At 42.4% G+C, this 14,112-nt stretch overlaps 1 protein-coding gene across 1 annotated transcript in view; it reads left to right on the top strand.

The window, feature by feature from the left end:
* Positions 1-4,338: 4,338 nt before the first annotated feature.
* lbr (lamin B receptor) overlaps positions 4,339-14,112 on the top strand; it is a 63,048-nt gene continuing 53,274 nt past the window's right edge. Inside the window, exon 1 of the mRNA XM_073056243.1 lies at positions 4,339-4,622. The gene's annotated coding sequence lies outside the window, so the exon portion shown is untranslated. The remainder of the gene's footprint in view (positions 4,623-14,112) is intronic.

The following is a 14,112-nucleotide window of genomic DNA, read 5'->3' on the forward strand; positions in this document are numbered from 1 at the left end:
TGCATTGTCCCTTCCTGACAGACAATTGTTAGCATTAGCCTATGCTATTGCTTTGTCCCACTTCTTTAACTTTCTAAATTAGCCCCCACCAGAGCCCACCCACTCATCCACTATTTGTCTGAAAATTTGACAATAAACAAGCCGAGACTAACATTTGAAGGTTTAATATATGACCAACAACCCTGGGTTATTAAATTTTCTAAGTCACTGATCTCAGTCCAAATAGTGTAAAGCCCATTTGAATAAAACACAAAAAATAGAAGTATGCCATTAAACCCCCTCAAGCCTGCCCCACAATTTAAATGATCATGGCTGATCCATGCTGGTTGCAGCTCCTTGTGTGCCATCTCCATACCCTTCTATTCCTTTGTCAATCAAATATTTACACATCTCTACTTTAAATACCTATTATGATTCAACCTCCAACATCTGCTGGGCAGAGAACTCAAGAGAACAGTTCTTTTTTCAGTGTGGTTGCCAATAATCCATGAATTGAAACTTACTTCTCCCACTTCAATCAGTGTAGAATGTTGTCTAATCTCACAATAGGATCTAGATCAACTGAGAAGATGGGCAGATAAATGCCAGATGGAATTTAAATCAGACAAGAGTGAAGTGATACAAACTATGGCAGGATATAGTGAATGGTAGGGTCCCAGGGAGTATTGATGAACGGAATAGCATGTGGATACAAGGATGATGAAAACGGCATATGACATGTTTGTCTTTGTTGATCGGGACACTGAGTACAAGACTTGGCATATCATATTACAACTATACAAGACATTGGTGAGCCTACACTTTAGTCTGGTTGCCTAGCTATATGAAGGAAGCGATTAAGCTAGAGAAGATGCAGAGAGGTTTTGCAAGAATGTTACAAGGACTGAAGGGATTGAGTTATAAGGAGAGACTAGATATGCACAACTGTTTTTTTCTGAAGCTAAGGCGGCTGAGGGATGACCTTATATAGGTTTATAAAATAATGAAGTCCATAGGTAGAGTGGATGATTACTGTCCTTTTCCTAGGGAAGGAAATTCAAAACTAGGGGGAACCAAGTGAGAGAACCAAGATTTAAAGGGGACCTGAGGGGCAAATTTTTCATGCAGATTGTAGTCTATATGTGGAATGAGCTTAATTAATGATTTAAATAATCATTTGACTGTCACTGTTGCCCTTACCTCTCCAAGTGGATGAGGTGGGTAGAACTGCAATATTTGGACGGGTACTGTACATGGATAGATAGATGGATATGAGTCAAGTGCACGCTGATGGAACTAGCTTAGGTAGGCACCTTGACTGACATGTATGAGTTGGGCTAAATTACCAGCTTGTGTACTGTATGAATTTTTAATCTTTGACCTACAGTTTCAATTTCCTGAAATTTATTCCTCATGAGTTCCACCAAGATTTAGGAAGTACTGTAATCCAGACAGGGATTACTGGTTTAGAATCTGACCTTTGCTGCTTTGTTCCTTCATCAGAGCCCCTTGGTTTTTCCACCCTGTCTATGTCACTAGTTGCCACATAGAACATGACAACTGGATCTTTCCCTCCCACTCCACGAGATGTCCTTGATGCTGGTACTGGACAGGTAACACTGTCTTCAGGATTCACGCTTGGGGATGCTGAGACCAGTGTTCATCCCTAACTGTAACCTTACTACGTAACTTGAATGGTCCCTTGCGGTAAGTTCATTCACACTGTAGTCTCTGCTCTCATCCACAAAAACTGGAGCAGAAAGACATAAGGGCTGAGTCTCCTGTAATGCTCCCTTCTGAATTCCCGTACTTGTAGTTACACTCTTATATCCTTTACTGATTAGTTTAATAGTATTTTATCCAAAGGGACTGACTCCTGAGGCAAAATATCCAGGTAACCCATGACACATAGCAGTATTGAAATCTTGGACTCCAAATCAACTTTAAGCTAAATTTCCGTGAGCTGCAGTAACTGCAGATGTGGTCGCTATGGATCTGTACCCACCAACCCCCACATGCTAGACCATGTCGACTTCCCTAAAATACATAATCATTATAGTTAATAATCAGAATCAGGTTTATTATCACAGGTATATGTTGTGAAATTTGTTAACAGCATCAGCAGTTCAATGCAATACATAATATAGAAGAGAAAATAATGAATAAGTAAATCAATAACAGTATACATATATTGAATAGATTAAAAGTCGTACAAAAAACAGAAATATATATTAAGAAAGTGAGATAGTCCGATTTAAGAATCAGATGGCAGAGAGGAAGAAACTGTTCCTGAATCGCTGAGTGTGTACCTTCAGGCTTCTGTAACACCTACCTGATGGTAACAGTGAGGAAAGGGCATGCCCTGGGTGCTGGAGGACGCTGCCTTTCTGAGACACCATTCCTTGAAGATGTCCTAGGTACTTTGTAGACTAGTACCCAAGATGGAGCCAACTAAATTTACAACCCTCTGCAGCTTCTTTCAGTCCTGTGCAGTAGCCCCCCACCCCATACCAGACAGTGATGCAACCTGTTGGAATGCACTCCACAGTACATCTATAGAAGATTTTGAATGTATTTGTTGACATACCAAATCTCTTCAAACTTCTAATGAAGTATAGTTGCTATCTTGCTTTCTTTATAACTGCATCGATATGTTGGGACCAAGTTTGGTCCTCAGAGATCTTGACACCCAGGAACTTGAAGCATGTCACAAGTTTTAAGAATTTTCAAAGTTTTAGTGAAATCTCTTGTTCTTCCGAAGTGTAGAGAATATAATTCTAGTCTACTCACTATCCTCATTATTCCATGGACTTCAATCTTAATGACAAGCTTATTCAATTCCTTCTGAAAGTCCATTTACACATCTAGAACATTGCTCTGTTATCTCTCCGACAAGTTAAATATAATTTGTGATTAACAAAGCTCCAGTGTCTATCCTAATCAATACATAATTGTCCATGTGACAGTTTATTCTGTCCCTGACCATCACTTCTACAAGTCTATTAAAGAATAAGTCTGTTGACTTAAGTAAAAGCCAATCTGCTGGGGGAAATCATTGGGCCAAGCAGCCTCTGTGGGAGAATTATCTTCACTTCATGATTCCAGCAGATTCTGTAATTTAGACCAACAACCTGCTCAGCTTCTGCAGCAGGCTGTTGCTCCATATTCCAGCATTTGTGCTCTCTTGTGTCTCCAATAAACTGAATGGTTGGTTGCTGGATTTATCAGTACACTCTTTTATTGGTCATTAGCTTATTACTACTTGTGGGAGTTTATTATTAATAACTCCGGTTGTGTCAGGATTTGGGTATGAAGAGTAATTTTTTAAATGGATGTGAGGGCCAAGTTTTTCTACATAGAGGGTGGTGGGAATATGAAATGAGCTTCCAGAGGAAGCTGGAATTAACAGTCAGGTAATTGGGTAGTAAAAACATAGAACGTACAGTTTTAGTTACAGAGGAAGTGCAGTGCAAGAGCTGTGACAAGGTAGACTGTGAGAGCAAGAGTTCTTTAATATACAAGAAATCTTATACCAATGGGGTAGAAGCAGTCTTTGAGTCTAATGCTGCATTTTTCAGGGTTTTGCACCTTCTGCCCGATAGGAGGGTGAAGAAGAAAGAATAATTGGAGTGTGGGGGTGGAAGAGAGAGGATCCTTGATTATGCGGCTGATTTCCCGAGGCAGCGGGAAATGTAGACAGAATCAATGGAATGGAAAGTGGTTTTCATGATAGATTAGGCTGTAATTATACAGTGCAATTATAACATTTACATGACAAGTTTATAGCTAGCAAAGTTTTGGGAATATGGGCTAAAACCGTAAGCTCAAGAAGGCAACTTGAACAGGACGCATGAACTGGGTCGAAGTTGCACTACGTGCATGTTAATTTAATTTTAATTTAGACATACAAAAGGCCCTTCCGGCTCAACGAGCCGCACAACCCAACTGCACCCCTGTGACCATTTAACCCACTAACCCGCTGTCACAATGAAAACGTAAAATATCCTGATAGACAGTGGCGAAACTTGAATAAATGGCACTGTAGTTACACTAACCGCTATGATAGCGTGTAATAAATAAATAACGTGCATTTCCACGAGGTTACAAAGAAAATTTACACTGCCATAGATTTCCTTCCTAGGAGGATGTCACAAAGTGCTCGAATTAAGCGCTAATACCATGCCATCACAGAAGCCCCGAGCCATCTCCTACAGCTGAGGGAAGAGAATTTGACAGGAGAGCACACTACTCAGCCTCGGATTCATAGCTCAGGTCACGGAAACTGGGTTTCGAAAGGCACCGCCCACTGAAACACAGCCAGCACCGTACGATTTCACCACATACACCTTCTTCCGCATGTGTTCTGCAAAGGAGAAGAGAGAGCACCCTCTCACTGCACCGCCATTTTGTGATGATTATTTATAAAAACGAACGGTCCCCGGCCCCACGGCGGCGAATCACAGGGCCGGCTCCCCTTTCAAGCGGCTGGGCGGACCAATAGGGAATTAGGATACTGCGTTTGCGCAGTGTGGTTCGGCGCTCGAGCGGCTCGGAGGACGGGACCGTTTGGTTTAAAAAAAAACCGCCTTTTTTAACGTGAAGCGGTGGTGTTTTCTCCGGAAAGGAAAAGGCGAGGGGTTGAGGTAAAAGGGACTATAGGTTGGGTATTGTGAGAAGAGGGGTGGGCACACTTTCCTCAGTGGCGAGCTCCGGGGCGTTTGGGTGGCGTAGTTTGATGCCGCCAAACGGGTTGTGGGGAGAGTCGGCGAAGGCTGTGGCCCACAGCGGGAGGGGAGGGGAGGGGTTGAGGTCGGTCCCGGTCCCAGTCCCAGTCCCAGAGGGAGGGGATGGCCAGGGTAAAGATAGTGAGCGCAACTTTTCCTGGAGCGGTAGTGCCGGCGCGTCGGGAGGCAGGGTGGGGCAGATGGCGCTTGCGGGGTCTAGGTGAGAGTCGGGTGCCTCAGAGCCGTGGGGAATGGGGCAGGGTTGTGCTCCGTGTGTGCGGATGAATGTACTCTTTCATCAGGGGAGGAGGAGGCTGCCCCGCTCCCAATGTAGAGTCAGGATTGTTTTTCCAGTACACAGGTGTAAAGGGGAACGAAATAATTGTTATTCCGGATCCGATGCAGTACATAAAACACTAAGATAAAGAGCACGATAATAAGACACAGAATAAATATAAAAACATAAGATAGCTTATATACATTGATAGTATGTCCTTAAAATGAGTGACTCAATAAGGTGACGACAGGAAATGATGAAGTAGTGGTGGTGTTGGTAGGTGGAAGGGTTGATCAACCTTGCTGCTTGGGGAAGTGTTTTGAGAGCGATGGTCCTGGCTACTGTAACCTCCTCCCTGATAGGAGTGGGTGGGACTCAGTGATGTAACTGGCCTTTTTCTGCCCTTGATGGCAGGTCAGCTGGTGTTGGTGATGCAGTACGTGCTCCAGCCTTTAACCCTGACCTTGATGGAGTATGTCCTGCATTGAATAAAGAACTGGATAAGGTTCCATTAGCATCTGCACCATATAAAGCACCAGGCTGCCTGACAGGTGCCCTCAGGGAGCAGGCCTGGCTAAGGACCTGTAATGAGTATGCCCACAAGAAAACGAATCTCAGGGTTGTTTCTGGTGATGTGTGTACTTTGATAATAAATTTACTTTGAACTTTGAGAGCACCTTGCAGTTCACTTGTTCAGATCCTGGTGTGTTTGTACCACCACCACAATGCTTTTGTGGTAACTTTGAGTTTCAATTAAATCCCCATTTTAAAAGCGACCAAGGGATAGTGTTAATGTTTTAATTCCTGCTGTATTCCTGTTGAATTGGGTGACGTGAAGTGCATTTCCATTTGCTTTAAAGTTTTTATTTGAAGTTTCTAGTGGTTTTCATATTGTCTTTTTTATGAAAGTGGAATGTGTGATGTGTCCTTGTTCCCAAGTTGAGAGGAAGCTTTTTTTATGGACTGGTGTGCAATTTGCCTTACATTTATTAATGTGCTTGGAGAAAGTGCATGGAGGACAAAAATATCCAGTGCCTTATACTACTACTCAGTATTATGGTACCATGCCACTAAATTTATTTGAATTGTACAGCATCAGACTGGGTGAAGCTAAACTGGACGTGCACAGGAAAAGATGTTAAATCAGATGAAATTTAATTGGCACCTTTGTGCTTTGGAATTTAAATCTTCCATAGTTGTTGGGAAATATTTAGCGCTGTGCTCTGGTTTTGGTTAATAAAGATTACAACTTCTTTGAAATCACAACTTTCTGTTTTGCTTAAGCTGCGGTAGGTATAAAAGGACAGCTGGTGATTGTGGGTATTCCATTGGATTCTCTTTCACAATTTGTGCTTAATTTGTCCCTATCAGATTTCATTGGCCTCAGAAATTGTAGTGTTTCAATGAACTTTTGGTATACAATTTCACATGGTTTTTCATCCTTTCTGGATTGTTTTTCATTTCCTCTCTTACATGAGGAATATGTTGACTTGTGTGACTAGAATAACTTTTGTCTGGAATTTGGTGATTTTATAGGCATTTTATTCCTGACTATGGCTTAGTGGTTTTAAAAAATGGTAGACCCATTGTTTCTGCTTGTTCCTGTCCCGCTGAACCTCTGCATACTTCAACTCAGTTTTATCCCCTTTGGTTCAGTCCCTTCCTACCTATATCTGTGATACTTCACATGCTCTTAATCTTTTCAATGATTTCAAGTTCCCTGGTCCCAATCATCTTATTTTCACTATGGATGCCCAGTCCCTTTACATCTCCATTCTCCACCAAGAAGCCTCAAAGCTCTTATTTTCTTTCTGGACCCCTGTACCACCCTCTCCATATGGCAGAACATGTCCTCACTCTTAATAATTTATTCTTTGGTTCTTCCCACTTTCTTCAAACAAAAGGTGTAGTTATGGGCACTCATAGTGGTCCCAGCTATGTCTGCCTGTTTGTCAGCCACGTGGAACAGTCTGTTCCAAGCCTACACTGATATCACTTCCTAACTTTTCCTTCGCTGCATCGCCAACTGCATTGGTGCTGTTTCCTGCACCCGTGTGAGTTCGTTGACTTAATCAACTTTGCCTTCAACTTCCACCCTGCCCTCAAATTTACCTGGTCCATTTCTGACACCTCCTTCTCTCGATCTCTCTGTCTCTATCTTTGGAGACAGCTTATCTACTGATGTCTATTATAAACCCACTGACTATTGCAGCTACCTGGACTATACCTCTTTTCATCCTGTTACTTGTAAAAAAGCTATGCCCTTCTCTCATTTCCTCTTTCTCGGCCTCATCTGCTCTCAAAATGAGGCTTTTCATTCCAAAACTAAGGAGATGTCCTCCTTTAATCAAAGGAGCTTCCCTATTTCCACCATCAATGCTGCCTTCAACTGCATCTCTTCCATTTCACGCACATCTGCCCTCACCCCATCCTACCGAAACCCCACCAGAGATAGGATTCCTCTTGTCCTTACCACCACCCCACCAGCCTCTGCACCTAGCTGCCATCTTCAGCAGCATCCCACCACCAAGCACATCTCTCTCTCCCCCTCTCTCGATGATTGGAGATAGCAAATATTATTGCTTTATTTAAGAAAGGGAATATGGATAACCCTGGGAATGAGAGACCAGTGAGTCTTACTTCAATTACTTCAAATTATTGGAGAAGATTTATGAGCATTTGGAGAAGCACATTCTGATTTTGGATATTCAGCATGGCTCTGTGAAGGACAGGTCATGTCTCACAAACCTGATTGAAATCTTCGAAGATGTGACAAAGCACATTGATGAAGTTAGAGCAGTGGATATGGTGTATATGGAGTTTAGTAAGGCGTTTGTTAAGTTCTCCATAGTAGGCGTATTCAGAAAGTCAGGAGGCATGTGGTCCAGGGAAACGTGGCTGTATGGATTCAGAATTGGCTTGCCCATGGGGGAAAAAGGTGGTTGTAGATGGAGTATATTATGCTTGGAGGCCAGTGTCCAGTGATGTTCTGCAAGGATCTGTTCTGAGAGAGACCCTTGCACGTTGTGATTTTTATAAATGACTTGGATGTGGAAGGGTGGGTTAGTAAGTTTACAGATGACATGAAGGTTGGTGGAGTTGTGGATATTGTAGAAGGTTGTTGTAAGTTACAATGGGACATTGATGTGTTGCAGAGCTGGACTGAGAAGTGGCAGGTGGAGTTCAATGCAGAGAAGTGTGAAGTGATTCACTTTAATAAGGTCAAGTCTAAAGATAGAATATGGTGTTAATGGCTTGATTCTTGGCAGTGTAGAGGAACAAAGGGATCTTGCGGTTCACATCCATAGATCCATCAAAGTTGCTGTGCAAATTGACAGGTGATTAAGGCATATGGTTTGTTAGCTTTTAGTCAAGGGCTGTGAGGTAATGTTGCAGCTCTGTACGAGTATGGTTAGACCACACTTGGAATATTATGTTCAGTCTAGTCACTTCATCATTGGAAGGATGTGGAAGCTTTAGAGAAGATAGAGAGTATATTTACCAGGTTGCTATCTGGATTAGAGAGCATGTTTTATGAGAATAGGTTGAGTGAACGGAGGCTTTTCTCTTTAGAGCAAAGGAAGATGAAACGTGATATAGAGGTACAAGATGCTGAGAAGCATAGATTGAGTGGATAGCCAGAGTCTTTTTCCCATGGCAGAAATGGCTACAACCAGGGGCATAATTTTAAGGTGATTTGAGGAAGGTTTAGGGGAGTTGTCAGAGTTCAGATGTCACTTATTGAAGGTGTTATATTTGAGTGCACGCAATATATGGAATAGGATATACGATCTTGTAGCACAGTTACTATTTGGCAGGTGTTGTGGACATCACTGGGTTGTGGCTGAAATAAAATCACAGTTAGGAACTTAACATCCAAGGATAGACATTATATCTTAAGGTCAGGTAGGCAGATAGAGGGAGTGGAACGGCTCTGGTAAAAATAAAATCCATAGGAAGAGGTGATATTGGATTGGAAGGTGTAGAATCCTTGTGGCCAGAGTTAAGAAGCTGCAAGGTAAAAAAAAATGCACCTGATGGGAATTCTATACAGGCCTCCAAACAGTAGCCAGGATGTGGGGTACAAGTTACAACAGGAGATAGGAAAGGCATGTAAAAAGGGCGGGTAGATTGGGAAAATCAGGTTGGTGGCTGGATCCCAAGAGAAGGAATTTGTAAAATGTATATGTGATGGCATTTTTTGAGCAGCTTGTGGTTGACCCCAAAGGCAATTCTGGATTGTTGTGTAATGAACCAGATTTGATATGGGAGCTTAAGGTAAAGGAACCATTAGGAGACAGTAATTGTAATATGATTGAATTCGCCCTGCAGTTTGAGAGGGAAAACTAAAATCAGATATATCAGTATTACAGTGGAGTAAAGGGAATTGCAGAGGTATGAGAGAGGAGTTGGCCAAATCTGATTGGAAAGAGGCATTAGCAGCAATGGCTGGAGTTTCTGGGAGCAATTTGGAAGTTGCAGGATAAATTCATCCCAGAGAAGATCAAAGGTTTCAAAGGTACATTTAATGCCAGAGAAATGTATACCTACAAGTAAGACCTACAAGTATCTGGGAGTACAGTTAGACGAGAAGCTAGACTGGACTGCCAACACAGATGCCTTGTGCAGAAAGGCACAGAGGCGACTGTACCTCCTTAGAAGGTTGGCGTCATTCAATGTCTGTAGTGAGATGCTGAAGATGTTTTATAGGTCAGTTGTGGAGAGCGCCCTCTTCTTTGTAGTGGCGTGTTGGGGAGGAAGCATTAAGAAGAGGGACGCCTCACGTCTTAATAAGCTGGTAAGGAAGGCGGGCTCTGTCGTGGGCAAAGTACTGGAGAGTTTAACATCGGTAGCTGAGCGAAGGGCGCTGAGTAGGCTACGGTCAATTATGGAAAACTCTGAACATCCTCTACATAGCACCATCCAGAGACAGAGAAGCAGTTTCAGCGACAGGTTACTATCGATGCAATGCTCCTCAGACAGGATGAAGAGGTCAATACTCCCCAATGCCATTAGGCTTTACAATTCTACCGCCAGGACTTAAGAACTTTTAAAAAGCTATTATTAATGCTTTTTGAGATAGTGATTTAGATGCATATCATATTTTTTACTGAGTTAAGTATTGTATGTAATTAGTTTTGCTACAACAAGTGTATGGGACATTGGAAAAAAAAGTTGAATTTCCCCATGGGGATGAATAAAGTATCTATCTATCTACAATTTACACCCTGAAATGCTTTTTCTTTGGAACTATCCATGAAAACAGAGGAGTGCCCCCAAAAAATGAATGACAGTTAAGTGTTAGAACCCCAAGGTACACCCCCAGCTCTCTTCCCTCCTGTGCGTAAGCAACACCAAGCAACGATTCCCCCTCCCCCCCACAGGCAAAAAAGCATCAGCACCCACCACTGAGCATTTAAGTGTGAGCAAAGCAACAGCAAAGAGACAGATTTGCAGCATTCCAAAGACTACTTGTTCACCCAATATTCGACATACCACAGTCTCTCCCTAATAAGGGAAAAACATAGAAAATAGGTGCAGGAGGAGGCCATTCGGCCCTTCGAGCCTGCACTGCCATTTGGTATGATCATGGCTGATCATCCAACTCAGAACCCTGTACCTGCTTTCTCTCCATACCCCCTGATCCTTTTAGCCACAAGAGCCATATCTAACTTAGGAAGAAGTGACTCCATTTTACAGCAAGAGGGAAGACATAACAAACAACTCTCTGGTTTACAATGTTAAAAGTCTGTTGCGTTGCTTTTTCTGAGTTCTGTGCCCAAAGATCTTGGTCTCTGGGCACACAGCCGTCGATCTTCCGACTCCCCCAATGGCACAACGATCTCATGCCATGACACTGACCTTTGATTTGCCTGTCTCCAGATCCACAAGATCTCGGTTCTTAAAGGCGAGCTGACCTCTTAGGCTGAGCCCTTGGTGTGCCAAATAATGGCCAGTTGTGAAACCCCAAGTGTGGGTCCTATTGCCACAAAGAACCATAGTCAGCGTGTAACTCCAGGTCAGGGTCTTCATAAGAACCTTGAAATAGAAAAATAGAGATATTAAAGATGGAAATAGAGCTGTTTCTGAAGATGTAAGCAAAGGAGATGCCGTCAAGTACCATTAATCCTCCTAAGCTGCTGCTCCTTTATTCTAAAGGGAGGATGAGGCAACCGTGGCTGACAAGGGAAGTCAAAGAGAGCATAAAAGCAAAAGAGAGGGCATATAAAATCGCAAAAAATGATTGGGAAGTTTTTAAAAACAACAAGCGTGGATATCAAACCACTGAAATATGATGCTGGAAAGATAGTAACAAGGAACAAAGAAATAGTGGATGTACTCAATAAGTACTTTGCATCAGTCTTCACTGTGGAAGACACTAGCAACATGCTAGAAATTGGAGAGTCAGGGTAGAAGTGACTTACTGTGGATGTGAACCCCAAGATCCCTCTGTTCCTCGACACTGCCAAGAATCATGCCTCTCTGCATTGAACTCCATCTGCCACTTCAGTCCAGCTCTGCATCATGTCAATGTCCCATTTTAACCTACAACAACCTTCCACAATATCCACAACTCCTCCAACCTTCCTTGTTATCTGCAAACTTACTAACTCACCCTTCCACTTCCTCATCCAAGCGTAGTTACTATTACTAAGGGGAAGGTGCTTAGGAAACTCAAGACCTTTGACAAGGTTGCAAATGAGGCTGCGAAACAAGATAACATGTCATGTATTACAGGAAAGATACTTGTGCGAATAGAAGATTGGCTGACTAGCAGGAGGCAAAAAGTGAGAATGGAGGGGGCCTTTGCTAGTTGGCTACTGGAGATTAGTGGTGTCCTGTTGGTGTTGGGACTGCTTCTTTTCATGTTGTAGGTTAGTGATTTGGATCAGTCTCTCTCAAAGTGTGCCATGCCTGATTTTGTAGGGGCCACAAGTTTAAAATGAACAAGAAATTCGGGGCCACATGAGTTTCTGAATGGGCCATGATATGTTTACTGTTTTAATTAAATACTGCAAAATATATAAATAAAAAAAGAAATGAATATATGTAACTTAAGTGGAACCCTGAATGAAACAATTGGGAAAATTTGCTAAATGGTGCACATTAGACAGCAAAATAGATTAGCCTGTGTATGAAAAGGGTATGTCAATCGTTATCTCTGCTCCTGCTTGACCACGCACCAATTACCATTCACACCCTGCAGCACCATCTCCTCCCAACATGCACCCCCAAATCACTGATTATACAGTAAGCAGGTGGGCATGACCCAGCAGGATGCCCTGAAATGTGCTCCACCAGTTAGTGAATATTATTACTTTGTTATTGATAATTGCATGTTAATAGGGAACCATCTGCATCTCTTTCCAAAGATTGTCAGAAGTTGCCAAGTTTTTTGTATCAAAACCCTTATCAGAAGGGGATTAATATGGAAAGCATAGGCTGGCTTGTGTTGTAGTAATCTAATTAAAACAGTTATGAGTATCACGATCAAGCTGAAGATTGGGTGGGACTGTTTGCAGCAAGGTCAGTCAGCAAGTACGTAGCATGAGTTTGGTTCTATTTGCCTTCACTGACCAGTGCATGTTATAATAATTATGACATGAAGTTAGTTACTGCATTGGGGTCATCTGCCAGAAACAGTTAAACTGAAAAGAGGCGAGAGCGTGTGAAGTCTGCCACTGCCTCACCATTTTGCCATTACAACTTCCATTAAATCCCTGATGCATTATATTTTGACAGGAAGTTAATTTGCTTTTCTTGATGAGTACACACTCTTTATTGTTACATGGACTTGCATATAAACATATCTTTACCTCCCTCAGCTTTCCGCAGGGATCGTACCCTCCGCAATTCCCTTGTCCATTCGTCCCTCCCAGTACTTATCCTTGCATCCAGTCTAAGTTCTACACTTGCCCATCAACCACCTCCCTCACCTCCATTCAGTGCCTCAAACTGTTCTTCCAGGTGAGCCAACACTGCACTTGTGAATCTGCTGAGGTCGTCCTATGTCTTAGGTCTTATAGGTATATGGGGTTGAGTGGGATCTGGGATTAGCCATGATGAGATGGTGGAACAGACTCAATGGGCTGAACTGCCTGATTCTGCTCCTATGTCTTGTGATCTTATGCCCGGTGCTCCCAATGAGGCCTCTTGTACATTGGTGAAACTCGTCGTAAATTAGGGGACTGCTTCCTCGAGTACTTCTGCACCATCCACCACTAGTGGCAGTTCCTGGTGGCCAAACATTAATTTTGATTTCCATTCCCATTTTGATGTGTCAATCTATGGCTTCCTCTTGTGCCAATGTCAGGCTACCGTCAGGGTGCAGGAGTAACACCATCTATTCCGTCTGGTTACCCTCCAACCTTATGGAGTGGAATCGATTTCTCCTTCTGGTAAACAAATTTCCCCCACCCCTCTTCCTTAAAAGCCTAACTTGTCTTATAAACACTCTGATCTTTTACTTTTCAATTGCCTTTTACTTCTCCCGGGTCCCATCTTTCCCACCCACCTGGCTTCACATATCACCTTCCAGCTCACCCCCCTCAACCTATTTATTCTGGCATATTCCTCCTTTCTTCTCAGTCCTGAGAAGGCCTGAAACGTTGACTGGTTATTCATTTCCATTGATGCTGCCTGACCTGCTGAGTTCCTCCATCATTTTGTGTCAGTTGCTATAGTGACATATGTTAGGTTTTTGAATTATGATCAGGCCAGTGAGGAAATGTTTGCGCAAAAGCTTAAGACAGATACCAAAGGTGAAACTATTTTTGAAGAAATCAAGAGCAATTTCATGGAAAACAATATTCTACTGGAAAATATATTGGCTTGAGAACTGATGATGTTGCTTCAATGGTAGGAAGATACAGAAGATTCATTGCTCATTTATAAAAAAAAATTCTGTGTTTGACATTTTTTTTGCATGCACTGTGCCATCCACTGTTAGCATTTGGATGCAAAAAAATTGGGAGGCTGTTTGAAACCCTTGTTGTAATAATAGCTGTCAACTTCAAATCAAATGCACTTCAAGATCATCTTTTTGACAACTTTGTGAGGAAAATGAAAATCTTGAATGGCGACTAATGCAACTTGTAGACAGCTTAAAAAAACTACTGGATACTCTTCTAA

The sequence above is a fragment of the Hemitrygon akajei genome, chromosome 9, assembly GCF_048418815.1.
Source record: "Hemitrygon akajei chromosome 9, sHemAka1.3, whole genome shotgun sequence".
Lineage (NCBI taxonomy): Eukaryota > Metazoa > Chordata > Chondrichthyes > Myliobatiformes > Dasyatidae > Hemitrygon > Hemitrygon akajei.